Raw genomic sequence first — 20,294 nt, 5'->3', positions numbered from 1 at the left:
GTGACAAAATAGAGAGAACCTGCATCTCCCTATTAAAAAGAAGGAAAAAAATGCTGCAATTCTCTAGGTGGGGAAAATCCTTGATCTGGTTGCTATGTGAACTTGAATACCTGGTATTTTTTCCCTCTTTTCTCTGTCATAGACATTATGCCCTGATATTGGGTGAATGTGTATCAGAGAAATTTTGACTTGTAGGCTTTGAAAGTTGGGGGGAATCCTAAGGGATCCAACAAGGGGAGTCCAGATGCAGGAACTGGTCAAGAACAACTTTCAGTTCTCAGTGCTTATTTCTCTGGTCTCTTATGCCCCAGGAACCTCTTTCTATTCAGCCTTGGAACTCATTAGTATTAATTAGTACCTATTGCCCCTGGAGGCCTTTCTTTTATTGGAGAGTGGAAAGATCCTCTCTGAGTCTTTATTTAAGGAGGGTACCACTTTACTAAGGCAGGACTAATGTGGTAAATGAGTGAGCTCTCAGTTTCAAGTTCTTACACTGGCAGGGGCTCACCTGAGCTCTCTCCCACACTCCTCCAATTATCTTTAAATAATGAATCTTAAATAAATTCTAGAGCAGCAGAACTCACAAAGACAGTGGAACAATTTTCTAACCTCACAACTTAGAAGGTTGGTAGAAGTTTGCACCAGGGTGAGAAAAGCATGTGGTCTAATACAGCCTGCACTACAGAAGACCAGTCCCTATCAAACTAGGACCAGGTCTTATGGTAGCAGTAGTAGATCAGTGGTAGGAGTAGTGGCTTCCAGATCACTCAGGTCACAAACACCAAAGTCAGTTTAGAAGAGAGCAGAAAAAGTCTGTTGTACCTGGGTGAGGGAGGAGCACAGTCTAGTGTAACATCAGTGCAGACCCAACCCCTGCAAACCAGGCTTGGGAGCCACTGAAGTAGCAGCTGCTGCTTAGAGAGTTCTCAGCCCACAGCAGCTGGTCAGAAGGAAATAGCAGGTTTCTCTTTGCTAATACTGAGGCAGGACTCTGTTGCCTTGTCCATACTCAGATATGGGCCAGGGTTCTAGGTGATAGTCCCTCAGGAAGGAGGAGAACTAGCACAAGTGAGCTTGTGGCCCCAGTGGAATAGGAACCTTCGGCACAAAACCACTTACAAACCAGAGCACAGGCTAGGAGAGTAGTAAACAAATCATAACACCATGGAACAACTGAAAATTTAAAGATCTCTAGATGTGTCTCTGAAAACAGCTGCACAAACCCCCTGAATCTTGGTAAAGTGTCTCCTCCACCCTGGAAGCAGAGTCCCACTTTAACAAAGAGTTAAAAGTAAAATAATAGGCTGGAAGAATGAGAAAAAAAAGAAAAATATCTGACCATAGAAAGTTACAATGGTGACAAGGAAGATCAAAACACACTCAGAAGTCAAAGCTTCTAAATCTAAAACTTGCAAAAAAAATATGAATTACTTTCAGGCCATGGAAGAGCTGGAAAAAAATTTTGAAAATCAAGTAAGAGAAACAGAGGAAAAATTGGGAGGAGAAATGAGAGTGATGCATGAAATCATGAAAATTGAGTCAACAATTTTGTAAAGGTTACACAAAAAATACTGAAGAAATTAATAGGATTAAAAAAAACAGACTAAGCCAAATGGTAAAAGAAGTACTACAAGCTAATGAGGATAAGAATGCCTTGAAAGATAGAATTGAACAAATGAAAAAAAATTACAAAAGCTGACTGAAGAAAATTCTTCTTTAAAAATTAGAATCAAACAAATGGAAGTTAATGCCTTTATGAGAAATCAAGAAATAGTAAAAGAAAATCAAAGGAATGAAAAAAATAGAAGACAATATGAAAAAATCTCATTAGAAAAGCAATTGAACTAGAAAATAGTTTCAGGAGGGATAATTTAAAAATTATTGTACTCCTGAAAGCCTTAATCAAAAAAAAAAGCCCAGAATCATCTTTCAAGAAATCATTGAGGAAAATATTCTAATATTCTAGAATAAGAGAGTAAAATAGAAATTGAAAGAATCCATCAATCACCTCCTGGAAGAGATTCCCAAAAGGAAAATCCAAAAAATATTATAGCCAAATTTCAGTTTCCAGGTCAACGAGCAAATAGTGCAAGCAGTAAGAAACAATTCAATTCAAACAATTCAAGGAGCCACAATTAGGATAACACAAGACCTATCAGCTTCTACTTCCAAGGATTGTAGGGCTTGGAAATGATATTCTGGAGAGCAAAGGAGCTAGGGTTAAAACCAAAAATCACTTACCCAGCAAAACTGAGTATAATACATTCAGTGGAATGAGCATGCAAAGAAATAGAAAACTTTCAAGCAATCTTGATGAAAAGACCAGAATTAAATAGAAAAATTGGCTTACAAATACAAGACTCAAGAGAAGAATTAAAAAAGTAAACAGGAAAGGAAAGCCATAAGGGACCTAATAAGGTTAAACTGCTCACATTCCTACATGAGAAGATGATCCTGGTAAATCAGTTAGAAAGAGTATATATAGACAGTGCATTCTGGTGTGAATATAAAGGGATAATATTTAACAAAAAAATGAGTAAGAGAGGAATGTACTAGGGGAGAGAGAGAGAGAGAGAGGTAGAATTGGATAAATTTCATAAAAGAGGCAAGAAAGGGCTTTTACAGTGAAGGGGAAGGGGGAATATGAGAAGGTATGAATCATCAGAACTGACTGAAGGAAAGAATAACATACTGAAAACTTGAAGGTCTCTAGAAGTATCTCTGAAAACAGTTGCACAAAACGCCTGAATTTTGGTAAAGTGCTAGAAGCAGAATCCCACTTTAACAAAGAGTTAAAGTAAAATAATAGGCTGGAAAAATAGAAAAAAAAAGAAAAAATATCTGACCATAGAAAGTTAGAACTCTTATCACAGGAAAGTAGGAGGAAAAGAGAATAAGAGAAGCAGAAGGTAATAAAAGATATGGCAAATGCACCAAGAAACAGCAATATTGTAAGATGATCAGCTGTGAATGTTCAATTCAATGTCCAAGAAAATTGTAAAGGACTTATGATAAAAGAACTGATAAGGTCCAGATTCAGATTGAAGGATACTTTTTTATTGCTTTATTTATCTTGAGGGGTTTATTTTTTGGTCTATATTTTCTTTTACAACATGACTATTATTTAAATGTTTTACATGACTACACATGTATTACCTATATAGAATTGCTTGTCTTTTTAATATGGGGTTGTGGTGAGAACTCAAAGTTTTCAAAACAAATGTTAAAAATTGTTTTAGCATGCAACTGGGGAAAATATAAATATATATGTATGTATTAAAGAGAATTTTTTGTACTTTACTTATTAATAAATAATTCATGTCTAAAAACTAATTCAATCTGTCTGGTTAATGGATATCAACTGATAACCCATGGAAGAAGTTGTAGAGTTCTGGGAATCCAATCTGCCAGGGTTATTTGTAGTTAGGAGAGTAAATCCATTATCTGCATGTACTACTTTAGAAAACTGCAAATCCTCGCTTAATGGAATAGTTAATGGAGTCTTTGTCAACTATATAAAACCTTAATAATTCAGATTTAATCATCTTAGAATTTGTGATGACTTGATGCAGTGATGTTGTAAAATATCATCTTTGTAGTGCCCATTATTATGACTGAGTCATTATGGGATTCGTCCCCAAGGGGTCTCACAGTAGCCAGCCACGGAACTTGACACTATCATCCCACACTATGAATTTTATCATCACATGACCCTGTGATGTGGAGACCCTAATCAATTGATTCTTCCTCTTTATCAAAGTAGGCAGGTTCAAACATTCAATTTCTACTAAAGAGAACACAACTCTGATAGGCTGGCCACTTTGGATGTCAAATGTACATCTGTCTAAAAGACTATTTACAGAGAACTCACAAAAGGCAAGTACTCCCATGGAGGTCAGAAGAAGAAATTCAAAAACACTCTCAAGTTCTCTCTGAAGAACTTTGGAATTGATTACATCATTTGGGAGATGCTAGCAAAGGATCACCCAGTTTGGCAGACCTGAATCAAAGAAGGTGCTAGGATCTCTAAGCAAAGCACAATTGTAGTAGCTTGAAAGAAATGTAAGATGTGACATTAAAAGATATTTCCTCTCCAAATGCACCTGAGGACTAGTTGTGCCTGACTTGTGGTAAAGTCATTTTGAAAGCTCATATTGAACTGATCAAGCACAGTTGAACACACTGTACCTTTACTCCAACATAATGATGTCATTTTTATCCTCTTCAAGAACAAAGAACAGACAGCCAGCAAGGCCCACCAGTTCTGGAGTCCTATGATTTAGAGTTGCTACTGTTTAAAGTGAAAGTCTACACACACACACACACACACACACACACACACACACACACACACACACACACAGACACAAACACACACACAAACCCTTTCTCTCTCTTTCTCTCTCTCTCTCTCTCTCTCTCTCTCTCTCTCTCTCTCTCTCTCTCTCTCTCTCTCTCTCTCATATGCTCACAGAATCCCTGTTTATTTTCCTTTCTACCCCATAGTCCTTATCATCTCATTTGATTGTGTTCCATTCTGAATTTCTTCATTTTTTTCCCTTTCCTTCTTCTTGTGCTAACAGAAATCTGGATCCCTGGCCACCCTCTTCCATACTGAATGCTACTGGCTTGAAGCACTGGGTCAGGAGGAAAAGTAAGCTAATTCATTTTCTATACTGTCCCTTCTCTTCCTTTAAAATTTGATCCACACATCCTTATCAACAAGGTCTTTGACAAAGTCATCTTGTTCATTCTTTCTTCTTTTTTTTTGTTTTTGTTTTTTTAGGTTTTTTGCAAGGCAAATGGGGTTAAGTGGCTTGCCCAAGGCCACACAGCTATGTAATTATTACGTGTCTAAGACCGCATTTGAACATAGGTACTCCTGACTCCAAGGCCGGTGCTTTATCCACTATGCCACCTAGCCGCCCCTCATTCTTTCTTCTTTCTCAATATGTCTGAACTTTATGGAAAATCTTTGGTATTCCAAAAAAATACACAACCAAACAGCAATGAGGGTGCACCTTCAACTGTGAATGTCAACTTTAGTCTGAATTTGAGTTGGGAAAGGCAGAGGAATATAGGACAGTCTCTTCTTCTTTACTACTCTCCCTGCCTTTATATTTGAAAGCTTCAACATATAATTCCCTGTCCCTTGATAAACTTTGGTTTCAACAACCATAAACTACATAATCACTCAACCGCGGTAAGCCATGGTCATTCCCTTTAGCTTACCTTTGTATTTCTATGATCCAGAACAATGAAATTATTTTCTTTAATCAAGTTCTCCTAAATATCCATCTCTCTCTTCATATGTCTATGTGCTTTATTTGGCCTCATAGTTTGAGTTAAAGCAAATATCTGAGTTCAGGAATTGTAGGAAATTGTTACTTGTGAAGGTAATACAAACAAAAACTTTATTATAATGTAGTGCAACAGCCAGGCTAACTAATGCATACACACACACACACACACACACACACACACACACACACACACACATACAAACATAGTATGTAGCAATATAAAGAGAAGTTCATCTCTAGGGATATATGAAACTTGCCCAATGCAAGTTGTTGGGGGGGGGGAAGAAACATACTCAAAGTTGGTGTTCAAATGACAAGATTATATACCTTAAGAATGAATTGATTTGAGAACAGGTAATAAGTGCAAGATGTGAAAGGGGGAATTTTGAATCAGACCCAGATGTAGTACAGATGTTTTGGGGGTCACTTTTTTGATGTCAATCTTGAATGAGGATAGGATGGAAAGTTTATTGGAGACACAAACAGGAATGAGGGGAGCATCTGATGTTACCTCACAAAATAGGGGACCTGTGGATAGTTAAGTCTTTTTTCAAGTCAAAAACTGTTACTCTTATCTCTCTGACAGGGTTAATAGTGGGAAAGCATACACTATTTAATATTTGGGTATGGAGCTTTTATAGCATTAAGACCTGTTAGCCTAAGTGACTCCATATTGGAGTCCTATCATTGTAACTCTAAAATATTGTAATCTTTACATTATGGTTTCTTTTTAACATGAATTGCTGTCCTTCCAACTTGTCTCTTCTCCTCCCTCTATAAACCACATTCTAGATTCACTTCCCTTTACTCTCTTAAATCAATGGCTGACTGATTCTAAATATATTTATTTAGATCTAGCTAAATTTCAACCCTGAATTACTTTCAGCATCTATCTTCTTAACCCTGACTTCTCTTCTGGTAAACACTTCTGAAGACAGGTATTGTTGTTGACTGGATTAAATACAAAATTATGTCATTTATTTTTGCCTGTTAGACATGTCTTTAACTTCTTTTTGTTGATTAGTCATATTTGACTAATTTGACATTTGGTTAAGCTACTGGAGTTGTTTGTCATTTTCTTCTCCAGCTCTTTTTAGAGATTAAAAAAATGAGATAAATAGGGTTGAGTGACTTAAACAGGTTCACACTACTGGTCTATGGCCATATTTAAATTCAGGTCCTCCTGATTCCAGTCAGTGCTCTTATCTACTTCACCAACAATCTGCTCTCCAATTTTAACTGTCAAACTCCAATCCTGAATAACCCCCACAATCTAGTGTCTCTATTCCTACTCAATACTTCTAAATGACACTGAACTGGGTTCTCTGAAAATTTATGTTGTTTATTCTTGTTTGTGGCTTAGCAATCTAGTTATTCTTCTCGGGTTAGTTCTATTGCATTCTCCTTAGAACTTACTTCAAATTTTCATTTTATTCCCTCTCATTCATTCTATATTCCAAACAAATTGACTAAGTATCTATTCCACACAAGCATCATACCACCATCACTCCTTTTTTCAGACTCTTTCCTATGCATGGAATATTGTCCTACATATTCTCCCCCTTAGAATCCCTAGAAGTCACATCTCAGGTTCTACTTCCTAAACTAAACCTTTCCTAATTCTTCTCTCCTTATGTGTATTAGTTAGATGTACTTTCTTCCTCCTTATCTGAAGTAAATATTATAACCCCTCTTCCCAGTAGAATGTAAGCTCCTGGAAGGTAGAGACTGGAGTCAGGAAGACCTTCAAAAAAATCATCTCCCAATCTCTTTCCAGTGAATTTAACATCTTGTTCTTAACCTGTTTTTTATGATTTGGTCCTGGGCATTCAAGGACAGATAGATGGATAATTTCAAGTCTGGCATTCTCTCCACTGCAGTATCTTCTTCTCAGCACATTGCTACTGGACTCTGATAACTCTGGAAGAAAAAGTGATACTGAAGGCTACAATTCTGCCTCACTTAAATCCAAATTGTATTAAAATCAAAAGGCATCACCAATGTCCAGACATGTGGTGACAGGCAAGTGACAAAGCAGGATGGGCATTGGCAAAGCAGGAGGTGGAGAGACATTTGGAGCTATAGTTGCAATCCTGCACACAGGTGACCTAGGTCATAGGGTCTTCTCACTGGTCTGAAGTGTATGAGTAGCAGTAGGATTCAACAGTCCCTGAGTGTCTTAGCAGTCTTATTTTTATTTTATCTTTAAAATATATTTATTTTTCCAATTACATACAAAGGTAGTTTTCAGCAATGATTTCTGTAAGGTTTAAAGTTTCACATTTTTCTCCTTCCTTTGCTTTCTTTCTCCTTTCCCTAACAGAAAGCAATCTACTATAGATTTTATATGCATAACCATATTAAACATATATCCATATTAATCAGGCTGTGAAAGAAGAATCAAATCAAAAAAGGGGGGAAAGAGAGGGAAAAACATAATATACAAAGAAATTTTAAAAATTGAAAATGGTAAGCTTTGGTCTGTATTCAGACTCCATAGTTTCTTCTCTGGATGTGGATGGTATTTTCCATCACAAGTCTTTTAGAATTATCTTTAATTGTTGTTCTACTGAGATGAGCAAGTCCATCAGAGTTGAATATCACACGATGTTGCAGCTAGTGTGAAACAATGTTCTGGTTCTTGAACAGTCTTTTTAAAAGACTACAATGTTTACCTCCCGGTGTGAGAAAGGTATCAGAAAAGGTGCCCTAAAATTGAACTGTTTACCACAGCAGATGGGGATCCTAATCTGTAATTGAAATGCAAAAAAAAAAAATTTGCAAAAATGATTTCACTCATTTAAAACTATGCCTGCTTGTAATTAGAGATTAAATAAAATGAAATGAAATAACATTAAAAAAATTTTTAAAAATGATTCTCCTTATCAGTATATAGAGTGTGCCTACATATATGAACACAAAATTCAGTAGATCTGAGATGAATAGCAATTGTTGTGAGAGAAAATCCAGCAATTATTTCATTCAAATAGTAGCTCTGAGGAAAATCAAGGCTGGCATAAGAAAGCCATCTTATAAAGTTTATTGCTAATTTGAAGAGAAAGTTGAGCCAACGTAGTGTTGACAACAGTGAAGAAGAAAAAGACTGGGCAGTTTTCAGAAATTTTGTATTTACTCATCTGGGCCAGAACACTCACAAACATCAAAACTGGTTTAATGAAAATGATAGGGTAATTCATAAGCTGCTAAATGAAAAATGAGAACTCCACAGGATTTACCATCTGTCTCTAAGAAAATAGCATTTAACTCCATGAAAAGAAATGTGCAAGGGGGCAGCTAGGTGGTGCAGTGCATAGAGCAATGGCCCCAGAGTCAGAGGACCTGAGTTCAAATCCAGATTGAGATACTTAATAATTACCTAACTGTGTGACCTTGGGCAAGTCACTTAACCCCACTGCCTTGCAAAAAAAAAAACAAAAAGTGAAAGCCAAGTTTAGAGAGGTTAAATATTCTCAGCTTAATAAGAAAGCAAAGGAAATTCCCTTTTACACTGAGAGTAACAATCCAAAGCACATTTATAATGCCCTGAAGACTATATATGAACCAAAGAATTATGGTGTATCTCAAATACTCAGCAATGATGAAGTCACATTGATTAGGAAATGATCCTGGAGAGATAGACTGAACACTTCTATAGTGTTCCCAACATACCATCCTCAATTAATCAATGCTGAAGCCATTGACTACATACCTCAAAATGATCAACTTTTCTCTAGTCAAGTTTTCAGTTTCAGAAGAGGTTTTGAATGTCATTAGCCCCTCTCCTATGGCAAAGTTCTTGATCCTGATTTTATTCTAGCTAAAATTTATAAGACATGAGGGTTCACCACTCATGCAAAAACTCAGTAAATCTTCCAGGTAATGTGGAAGGAGTTTGAACATGTCTCCATTGTCTGTCTCTATAAAGAATAAAGAATTAGATTGTTCTATGACAATAACAAGGGGGCAGGGGGAGAGATAGGGGATTTTTCTCTATCTTAGTCATTGCTGGCAAGATTCTTGTCAGAATCTTCCGTAACAGGTTGATTCTTCAATTGGAAGATAGTCACCAATAAAAAGATAGGGTGACATAAGAAAGGACCAAGACAAGGTCAATCTAGTGTTTGCTATCCAAGAACTCCAAGAGAAATGCCAGGAGCAAGAGATAGATCTTACATAATGTTCATTGACCTGTCCAAAGTCCTTGGTACTGTCAGAACTTGTGGAAAACTATGTCAAAACTTTATTGCATGGAGAAGTACATTAACATTGTACATCAGTTTCTATATAGTATACTTGCATGGGCTCTGGACAATGCTTTTATGCTTTCCCAGTCACCAACAGAGTGAAGTAAGGCTGTATGCTCATTCCCATGCTTTTTAATTCTTTTTTTTTCCTTCTTTTTCTTTTAGATTTTTGCAAGGCAAATGGGGTTAAGTGGCTTGCCCAAGGCCACACAGCTAGGTAATTATTAAGTGTCTGAAACCCGATTTGAACCCAGGTACTCCTGACTCCAGGGCCGGTGCTTTATCCACTACTCCACCTAGCTGCCCCTTTCCCATGCTTTTTAGCATGATATTTTTAGTATGGCAGACACAGAAAGAATCATTTTCAACAAGGACAAAAATGGCATCCAGGTCAGCTACCACACTGACAGCAAATTATTTAGCTTGAAAGTCTAAAAATCAAGAATAAAGTAGAGGGAGATTTGGTGCATGATTTTGGTTCATAGATGATTGTGTATTCATTGAAGCTTCTGAATCCATACAAAGAAACATTGACTATAACAAATGGAGACCTTTCGAACTATGGATAATTCACTTTCCTTAACAATATACTTTCCAGGGTTATATACATTCATGATAAGATTGACACATGCAATGCTAGAGCTAGTTCAGTATTTGGGAGACTCCAAAGGAAAGTATGAGAGAGAGAAGAAGTATTAGACTGACTTCCAAATTGCATGTCTACAGAGTTGTGGTGCTGTGGTGTCTACAGTCTGTAGACTGTTCCTAGCAACTTTATTATTTTCATTTGAATTGTCTTAGGAAGCTTCTGAAGATCACCTAGCAAGATAACATACCAGACATTGAGGTTGTTTCTTGAGCTAAACTGCCAAGCATTCAAAAATCTGCTACAGATAGTGCCACTCTGATGGACTAGTCATTTTGTTCAAATGCCAAACTTACAACTGCCTAAAAGGCAGAGAACCTACACAGGATAAACACTCATGCTGAGGTAAGAAGAAGAGATACCAGGACACTCTCAATATCTCACTAGAAGAACTTTCAAATCAATTGTATGACATGGGAGACACTGGCAAAGGACCTCTTAGCATGGAGTGCCCATATCAAAGATGCTGGACTCTGTGCACAAAGCAAAATTTCAGTAGTTCAAAAGAATCAAGAGATATGCAAATTTAGAACTATTTCCACTAGAAATGTTTACATAGATTATTTGTCTCTGATCTGTTAATGAGCTTTCTGAGATCATCTTTGTCTGATCAGTCACTGTCAGGCACACTGTACCTTGACACCAACATAAGTGATGTCATTTTGGTTCTCTTAGAAAATGAAGGAAAACAACCAACCAGCAAAATGCTTTAGAAAATACTTCTTTCTCGTAGCTACATAGTTTGACTGATTAAGGAAAGCTAGGTGACACAGAAGATAAAATACCAAATTAGGAAGACCTGAGTTCAGATTCGACACAGACATTGTGACTGAGAAAGTCACTTTCCTCCTCTGTAAAATAAACTGCAGAAACAACAGATCATTCCAGTAACCAAGAAAACCCCAAACAAAGTCACAAAAAGTCAAACAGCTGAAATGACTAAACAACAACTGACTGGCTAAATTGATTCTTGACTAGTAATCTTGGAGAGACCTTGAACCAATGGTCAAAAAAAAAAAGCTCTGACCTTTAAAAAGTATTCCTAGAATCCTGAGAGGGAAAATGTAGCCAACAAAATTCTGGGTAACTTACTCTTTATCAGTGGAAGTGGGAATTGTGAGAGGGATTTTCAGAGTTTACATGGTCTACACACACACACACACACACACACACACACTGCAAATACACAGGCAAATAGTAATTTTATTTCCTAAAGTGTAGATTACTAGTTAAATGTGTTTATTGAATTTATGTTTTAATATTTTAAAGTTTTATTATATAAGACCTTCAAACAACTGAACTTTGTGGAATTCAATCACTCTTAGTTTTTGGAAGACTCATAACTAAAGATCAAAAAGAAACATTATTCAGTAAAAACAGAGATAATTATGATATCTGCTGTTTATTGATTGCCTTCTAGGGTGTAAAGCAAGTACAGAAAATTCAAATTTTCAGAGAAGGAACAAAGGACAAAAATGAAAAAGAGATCCCACCAACCCCCTGAAGTTGAAGGCAATTTTCATAATGGGAAAATTCATTTCATTTTTAAGCTCTTAATCAGCAGTTCTTATTTATTCTGATGCTCAATGTTCCATCCTTAGATATTTTCAAAGACTTAGGAAAACTGAAAATTTGACCAAAATGAGACAAACTCCTCTATGATTTCACACGTTCATTTATTCCTTGGTTTGGTGTCATTGTATTTCAAAACTCCCTGAAGAGTGGTATGAAAGAGGTTATTTGTAGGCTTGCCTGACCTGAGCAATAAAAAGGTTTCTGTCCTCCTGGCTCACTTATTCAGACAGAGACCTTCCAAAGACTTGACAAACCTTATGGCCACTTTCTCCTCCTGCCAACTCACATGGAGACAAAAGATAACACCAGAAGGAACCCTGAAAGCATTCCTAATGATTGTGAAGCTTAAGAGTGGTCCTGGAGTCAGGAAAACCTGGGTTAAATCCAGTTTAACACATCCAATTGTGTGATCTTGGGGGAGTTCCTTAGTCTGTCTTCCTCAGTTTTATCATTTGTAAAAATGGAGGTAATAGTACCTACATGAGGATCAAAAATCCCCAATATCAAAAATTTAAGTGCTTTTCAAATATTAGAAGTAAATTCTGTTGCTATATAATAATAATAATAATAATAATAATAATAATAATAATAATAATAATAATAATAATAATACCTCAGCCCAGGTGACAACTTGTTGGGAATGTTGAGTAAGAGTTCCTATATCTGTTGGATTAGATGAACTTTAAGAGAACTTTTCATTGTGATGTACTGAGATTCTATGGTCCTCTCCCCTATTCTACTTTCTAACTTCATAATTTCTGTCTATGGTCTTAACAAATGCTATTTCTTCTGGGTCCAAAATCTAAGTTTGTCTTTGACTTTTCCCTCAACTCTCTTTTCCTATCCAGTTGGTTAGCAAATCCTCTTGATCTGGATTCCACCTTTGCCTTTTGTTTCCTTTATTTTTTCTTTCAAGCTTCACATCACCATTCTGTTACAAACTCTGATTGTCACTTGGTGGACAATTGGAATAATCCTTCTTGAATATCACACACACTCACACACACACACACACACACACACACACACACACACACACATCTTTGTGTATGTCAGTACAATAATAATATTTGTCCTTCATTTTTTAAAAAGACCACAGTATCAGGGAAGTGAGGCCATAACAATCCATGAATTGGATTTGAGTAAGGGGATGCTGCACTAAGTCACCACCTTCACCATCTCCACCAGAGCCAGCTGGGTCTAGTGGTCTGATATGAATCAGGATGACTAGAGATGGCTCTGGATGCAAGGCAATCTAGGTGATGTGACTTACCCAAGGTCACAGCAGCTAGGAAGTGGCAAGTGTCTGAACTGGATTCAAACTCTTGTTCTCCTGACTTCAAGGTCAGTACTCTATCCACTGGGCCACTTATCTGCCCCTTATATCTATATACCCATGTTTATGTATAGATGTTTACATATGCTTATTATCTATGGAATCAACATATAATAATAATAAATATTTTTATTTATTTCCATCCAATAGGAAAAAATAGACAAGCAAGTGGATCATTGTTTTAGAGCTGCAAACAATTTTAGAGTCTCTTTCCTCATTTTGAAATGAGGAAGCTGAATCCCAGAGATGTAAAGCCTGTCCAAAGCTACATAGGTAGTAAAAAAAACCAAGTTTCAAACCCAGTGTTTTTTCATCAGGTTGCCCCAAATGGATAAATAATCAAGAGTCGTAAAAGAAATAAATTACAAAAGAGAAAGCACAAACTGTAAAGACATGAATTATTTTAGCATCTTTAATGGAGAAATGTCCATAAGTACAAATCAATGTACTCTATATTCCCAGGGATTAACCTAGTGCCTACTTCCTAATAATCACTTAACAAGTATTTTGTTGATTTATTATTTGAAGAAGAATCTAGCACATGAAGATAAAAGGGACAAAGATCAGAATGAAACAGAATGTACCAAGTTAGTGTTACTAGTGTGATAAAATATATATTCATTGTAAATATAGTTATTTAGTCATATTAGGGGCTTGGGAGATTTTCTTTTGTTTTTTTGTTGAGTTTGAAAAATTTATAATAAAAACTACTTAATCAAAAAAATCTCAAATGCTAGCATAAAAATAAAACATAGATCATCTTGAAAATTTTAACACACACATAAAGTTAGGATTTGTCTTATACAAGTATCATTTACTTTGAGGGAATTGAGTAGCTTACTAGTTTCAGGATCCAGTTTCTTTGAATATTATTTTTCTTCTTTCCCTATCATTTATTCTGTTTTTCTGATCTATGATTTCAACTATAGGCAACTTCTATCATAAACTTCTCCCACTGAAGCAGCTCTGAAATTCCTAGGCAATTTAAAGAATAAGAGAATTCCCTGAGAAGTTAGTTGATTTGCACATGACTACACAGCTTGTATGTGTCAGAAATAAGAGCTAATGCCATGTTTATCTGATTCCAAGGTCTGCCCTCTATCTCCTTGGCCATGCTGCTCCTCCCTTTTGATGGTGCTCATCTTTAATTTTTTAACATAAATGGTTTTTAGGTATTTCACTTTCCTATGCATTATCATCTATGTTCTGACGAATGGTGTTGGCAGCTTTATTTATGAACTCTGGCAGCTGTAGTATTTCTCACACAAACTGAGATGGGAAGTTACCCTCTGACATTTCTTCAACAGCTATTCTGTGACTGGACCAGTGAGTTATTATGCACTCTGTGCCTCTATGATTCTTGTTCTGCAAAAATTACACTGCATAGATTACTGAAATGTCAGAAATATCATGTAGCCTCTTCTTTATTAAAAGTAAATTTACATACACTTCTAACACTGGATAATTGCATTTCTATTATTTTTTATGCTTATTTCCACTAACACACTTCATTCTCCCTTTATATCTTATTCACCCTTTCTACTCTTTCCTTGACTCCCCATTATATTTGAAAAGGGATGTGTTTGAAAACAATTTATACAATAACAACTACATTGTAAAGCAAAATAACTTTGAAAGTCTTAAGAAGTCTGAACAATACATAAATAAGCTTTAATCCAGAAAAGCATGCCACTTGCTTTCAGACAGGGAGGTGATGAACTAAAGGTACAAAATGAGACATACATTTTCCAGTATGACCAAGGAGTGAGTTTTTGCTTGTTTATACATACTTGGCTGATTTGTTTTCTCTTGGTTTTTAGTGGATGAATAGGGGAAGGGAAAATAAAAATAGCAATACAAAAAACACAATTTTTAAAACAAATGTTCCTGAAACTTATTAATTAAATAGAAGAGAGCAAAAAGAAATTCAGAAAGAAAAACAGAAAAGCAGGAAAATATTGGAATCACAATGTTAAATTTATTTTCCACTTAAAAAAACAAGCTGTACATGGTTGAGATTCATAGTTCCATATGCATTTCTCTCTGTTCATCAGGGATATGATCCTGTATTTTTTTGTGACTGTACACGTTTATAATAAAATTTAATTTAAAAAGGAAAAAAATGTATATTTTTTCAGAAAAGAAGGTTTTTAAATATATTTATTAAAGTTTCTGAGAATATAATTTATTTCACTATGCAACTATCTTAACTTGTGGAAACAGAATAAACCAAGATGTATTTTCACCTTCTAGGCAGCCATTAGGTCTTTTCCGATTATAACCATCAGTCTTCACTTAAAGAATAGATAATGAGCGAAATAACTCAATGTACCCAAAACAAAAATATCTGTGACGCGGAATGCTTATAAATGTGAATATAATGCTACCCTTCCCCCTAAAAAAATACTTGAATGAATAAAGAGAAAGAATAAAGACTTTTTCTTAGAACACCCAATGGTCCTGCCACCTAAAGGAGAAACTCTACAGAAGATCTACTAATCTTAGGTGTAAATTCTCTCCTTAAAAAAAACCCTCACAGAACAGCTAGATAGCACATTGGATAGATCAGGTTCTGGAGTCAGGAAGTCTAATTTTCCTTAATTAAAATGTAGCCTCAGACTCTTACTACCTTTGTCATCCCTGGGAAAAGTAATGACAAACCACTCCAGTATTTTTGTCAAAAAAAAAAAAAAAACACAAAAGGTTTACAAAAAGTTTACAAAAATGACTCAGCAACAACAACAAAACCACAGTAAAGCAGGGGACTCTTGCATGGGTGTACAACATTTTAGTTCTTCTATGATGTGAAGAATTATTGAATGTAGCAGAAAATAAAATCTGTAATCTTTTAATGCTAATGTTAAAATAAGGGAATCGTGTTAAGCATGAGGAAAGGTCTTTGCTCTTGACTCTTAATGTTTCATTAAAAGAAGACAAAACAAGGGGTCAGTACAGAGCAGGTCAATGAGGAGGTCACTGCAAATGCAGGAGAACCAGGATCTCAAGATATCGAAAGCAACACCAATAGAATAGAAAACAGTACTTCATATGAAAGAATTTGTCAAAGGGTAAAATACCCAGTCTGTCAAGGACGCAGTGATAATGGCTGAGCTCTCTCTGCTCTGAATGGGGCAGGATCAGCCTAGTATAATTTGGTAATTCACAGTAATGCTGCTGATAAACATGATGGAAAGATCAAATTACAGTCAAGTGCATTGTAAAACTACTAGTGAATGAGTGTTAGATCTGGTATATTATATTTCATTTCCAACCCCCATTCTTCAATCCTCTACCCCACATAAGGGAGGGGTAGAAATTCCCCTTTTACCCTCAGTGCCCAGGTTAGGGACAAGACTATAAAACCTGAGTTGAACCTCCTCTCTCTCTCTCTCTCTCTCTCTCTCTCTCTCTCTCTCTCTCTCTGGCTGATCTGACTTTCTTTTACCTGCCTCCTGCTGTCTCAGTATCTCCCAAGTAACCATGTCTAGCCTTTTGTTATTCATTCTGTCTTAAGTGCTTGTTGACACTTCCAGAGGAAGTTTCTTTAACATGTTTCCTTTGCTATATTTCATAATAAAAGCCTGAGCAGTTTTAATATCCTAGAGAGAGCATGCAAATTTCTTTACATTTCAGTGACCTCCAAATTCTATCTTTAATTGGTGACCCCAAAAATCCCATATGCACTATCTGGTCTGAATTGCTCAACAAACACTTGTCATAGGCCACAAATAAAATTTAATAGTATAACCCATATTACCAAAGAGTGTAATAATAATATGTAATAGTGTCACATGGAAGTGCTTTGAGGGCTGCATGCAGCCCCTGGACTTAGGGTTGGGCAGAGCTGTTAAGACTCCTTTATTTTAAAATTGACAAAGGACCCTTTTAGAAGTGTTCTAAAGTGTTTAGAGATGTCCATATTTAAATTGAGCTCCATTGTTAATGGTTTCATTGCACTGAATACTTACCAAGTGAATTTTGAACTCTGATCATCCTAGGAATGACAAAAAGAATATGCCCTTAAAAGACTAGGCATTGGATAAATCACCCTGGTTGCCTCTTCGAGGGTTTCATGTGTTTCTTCCCCCATACTCTTTAAATTTTTATCCCTTTGAACCTAGTTCAATTGAATAGTCAAGGATAATATTGAAGAGAAAAGAAGAGTAATATTGAGACAGAAACAGAGGAAATGGCTAGCTTTTCACTCACAGAGAACTTTGATTTTATCAATACTGTGGCTATTCTTTTCTATAATGCAGATCACATTGAAAGGATCCCAGGAGATGCTAGCTCAGGTTTCCCCCCCCATAACTTTGCCAAAGGGCATCCAAAGCTTTCTTGATAGCCTCTTGACATCTTATATATACAAAGAGAGCACAAAGCCCTGTTCTCTGGTTATAGTTCAATCTCATAACAGTTATTATTATTATTATTATTTTCATTATCATTATCATCATTTTTATTTTGACATATGTTTGAGTTTAAAGCAAAATACCAAAATTTAGTCTGAAGATAATGTGGAAGAAACTCCACAAAACCAAAACTATTAAGTGTGGCCTAGTCTTAGACTGCTGAATATTGTTAAGAATAGAGAGGTCTTGAGGGCAGCTAAGTGATGCAATAGATAGAGCACTGGCCCTGGAGTCAAGAGGATCTGAGTTCAAATACAACCTCAGACATTTAATAATTACCTATGTGACCTTAGATAAGTCACATAACCCTGCAAAAAAAAACAAACAAAAAGAATATACAAGTCTCATGCCTTTTAGTATCATATGGCTTAAACATCAATGACTTCTCCCTTGCCATGACTACTGGAGTCATAGTACTCTCAGCAAGCCAACCCCACTCCCTATTTCCATCCCCTCCCCTCCCCTCCTCTCCCCTCCCCTCCTCTCCCCTCCCCTCTCCTCCCCTCCCCTCTCCTCCTCTCCCCTCTCCTCTCCTCTCCCCAAACCTAGTGTTTAAGATAATTATCTTGATTTACAGAGCCTAGCCTTTGCTTCTGAAAATCCCAGATAGATTTCTGAAATACTGCTTAATAATCTTTGATTGACCTTGGAAACCACTTGCATCCAAGAACATGCAACCATTGTCAAATTACCTGAAAGAACAATTGAGTACTTCACTCAGGTGAATTCATAGTAGGATAATAAGAATCAGTCCTCTTTTCTGTGTACTATTCAATTCAACTTTCAGTAGATAACTTAACAATGAAGCAATCTCTCTACTAGAAATTGCAGATGCCAAGACAAATAACGAAAAATCCTTCCTTCAAGGAACTTTTATGTTCCCTGATGAATAAAAACATGTGCACAGATTAGGAAATTTAAAGTTTATGCACAACAAACACAATTTCAAAAGTTCTGACAACTAAGAAGGACAGGAAAGACCCAGTGCACGGAGTACTGAATTGTCCTACAAGGGAAGCTAGGGTTTCTATGAAGTAGAGATGAGGAACTGAAGGTATTTTAGACTTGTGTAAAATTTCTCAGGCAGGAAATGGAGTGTCCATATTTAGTGTGCAATAGAGGACAGAATGAGTAATAAAATTAAATAAAATTGGAAAGGTAAGTAGGAGTCATACTGTAGAGGATTATGGAATTTGCCTTTTATCTTAGAGGAAAAAGGAAGACACAAGATTTTTGAGCATAAATGTGACATGGTCAGATTTATGACTTAAGAATATCAGTTTGGCAGTGGTGTGGAACTTGGACTAAAAAAGAGTAGAAGAAAGAAATGCACTTAAGTGGATTTTTCAATAGTCTAGATGAGGACATGAAGACTGTGAGAATGGAAAGAGAAAAGGTGAGAGAGAGTGTGGGGGGGAGAGAGACGAGAGAGAGAGAGCAAGAGAGAGTAATGAGGATAGGAAAGGAAATAGATATTGTGAAAATAGAAGTGAGGAGATTTGAAAACTGATTGAATGTGAAGGGTCTATCAGAAGGTGGAAAAGTCAAGAATGACTCCAGGGTTATGAATTTGGAGGAAATTTAATAAGTCCCTCCTGAACTGGCAACAGTTACCTAATCTTTTTTCTTTCAGGCTGAGCTCAACAAACAAAATTGTATTATTTTATCTTTCTCTCCAATTTTAATATTTCTATAGTTTAATAACATTTATTTGATAATTAGATTTATAGTTAATTATGTTGTGATTATTAGAGTTTTCCAAAATTCTTCAGCATACTAATTCTAAATAATATCTTAACCCATCTCATTAAATTATGATTTTGAAATGTTTTTCATTAAAGCAGTCAAAATATGGACTATAAGACATTAAGGTACAATAAGAAACAAGGATTGAAGAGACTAAAAATACTGGGGTGGGGGGAACTATTCCTACATATGCCCTCTAGGATGGAAATTACTGTTGAATTGTAACTTTACATGTATCTTTAAAGGGAATTGTACGATCTTTGTTGTTATATAACTGTCTCAAAGTAATTGAAATAACAACTATTTTAGAATTAGACAAAACTCTAGATACAGCAGCTTCCAGATCCTGTGGTGGAAGGAAATTTGCCACCTGGTTTCCAGGTGACTTGACATAGAGGTGGATTTATAGGCCATCTCACCTGTGTGCTGTTATTATAAGGAATCAATACACTGTAAGTGAAAATTTCTGCTTGAACACTGTAACTAAGTTTTAATAAAAGGCACCTGGGATTTGAGTGCAGGAAAATCTTCTATTGATCAAAACTGACCTTTGGGCCAGACACAATATGTCCCCGAATGGGGTGATAGGATTTGGAGGTGTAAAATTATATACTGAAAGGATTCGACTTTTTTAAAATTCCAAGGTTATGAAGAGAGCAATGTGGAGGAAAAATGGGTGTCATAGATGATGTTTCCTTTTTTCTTTTTAAATGCCTTATTGATGTTTTTTCCTTTTACTTTTTTCCTCTTCCCAGTGCTTCAAAGACCCTCTTGGGAGAAGGAAAGAGGGGGAGGGGAGGGGAAGAAAGAGACCTTTTCAACATGGGCTCTAGGCTAAGCAAGGTTATTTAGTCTGTAGTTTTATTTATGATCCCCTATTGTAGTGGTCTACTCATTCAGAATGCAATGAAAATTAGCTTATCTTTATGTGGAAACAAAATCCATTATAAAATTACAGATAAATAAGGAACAAATAAAAAGAATAAATTTACCCCATCCCAGAGAGTCCATAGGGAAACTACGTAGAGCAGT

General features: G+C 36.1%; 1 long non-coding RNA gene across 3 annotated transcripts in view; it reads right to left on the bottom strand.

The window, feature by feature from the left end:
* LOC141493824 (uncharacterized) overlaps positions 1-12,434 on the bottom strand; it is a 61,125-nt gene extending 48,691 nt beyond the window's left edge. For all 3 annotated transcript variants that reach the window (XR_012470327.1, XR_012470325.1, XR_012470326.1), the window contains exon 1: positions 12,382-12,434. This is a non-coding gene — a long non-coding RNA (uncharacterized LOC141493824). The remainder of the gene's footprint in view (positions 1-12,381) is intronic.
* Positions 12,435-20,294: the final 7,860 nt, after the last annotated feature.

The sequence above is a fragment of the Macrotis lagotis genome, chromosome 7 (genome assembly GCF_037893015.1).
Source record: "Macrotis lagotis isolate mMagLag1 chromosome 7, bilby.v1.9.chrom.fasta, whole genome shotgun sequence".
NCBI classification, from domain to species: Eukaryota; Metazoa; Chordata; class Mammalia; order Peramelemorphia; family Peramelidae; genus Macrotis; species Macrotis lagotis.
The sequence above is the reverse complement of the archived record's forward strand: the minus strand, read 5'-3'. Positions and strand labels throughout refer to the sequence as shown.